Here is a 252-nt window from a genome sequence, read left to right on the forward strand (position 1 = left end):
GGTCTCAAACTCCTGAGCTCAAGCAATCTACCTGCCGCAGCCTCTCAAAGTGTTGGAATTACAGGCGTGAGCCACTGCACCTGGCCAGCTATTTTTCTTTTAAGGAAAAAAAGAGGCTGCTCTGCTTATGGAGTAGTCCTTCTTTATTCCTTTCCTTTATACAAACAAAAAGAAAAAGAATGGGTGGTTTTACTTTGAAACTTTTACTTTGAAACTTTTTTTTCTTTTGAGATGGAGTCTCGCTCTGTAGCC

Source organism: Mandrillus leucophaeus, unplaced genomic scaffold (assembly GCF_000951045.1).
Source record: "Mandrillus leucophaeus isolate KB7577 unplaced genomic scaffold, Mleu.le_1.0 Scaffold680, whole genome shotgun sequence".
In the NCBI taxonomy this organism is placed as follows: domain Eukaryota; kingdom Metazoa; phylum Chordata; class Mammalia; order Primates; family Cercopithecidae; genus Mandrillus; species Mandrillus leucophaeus.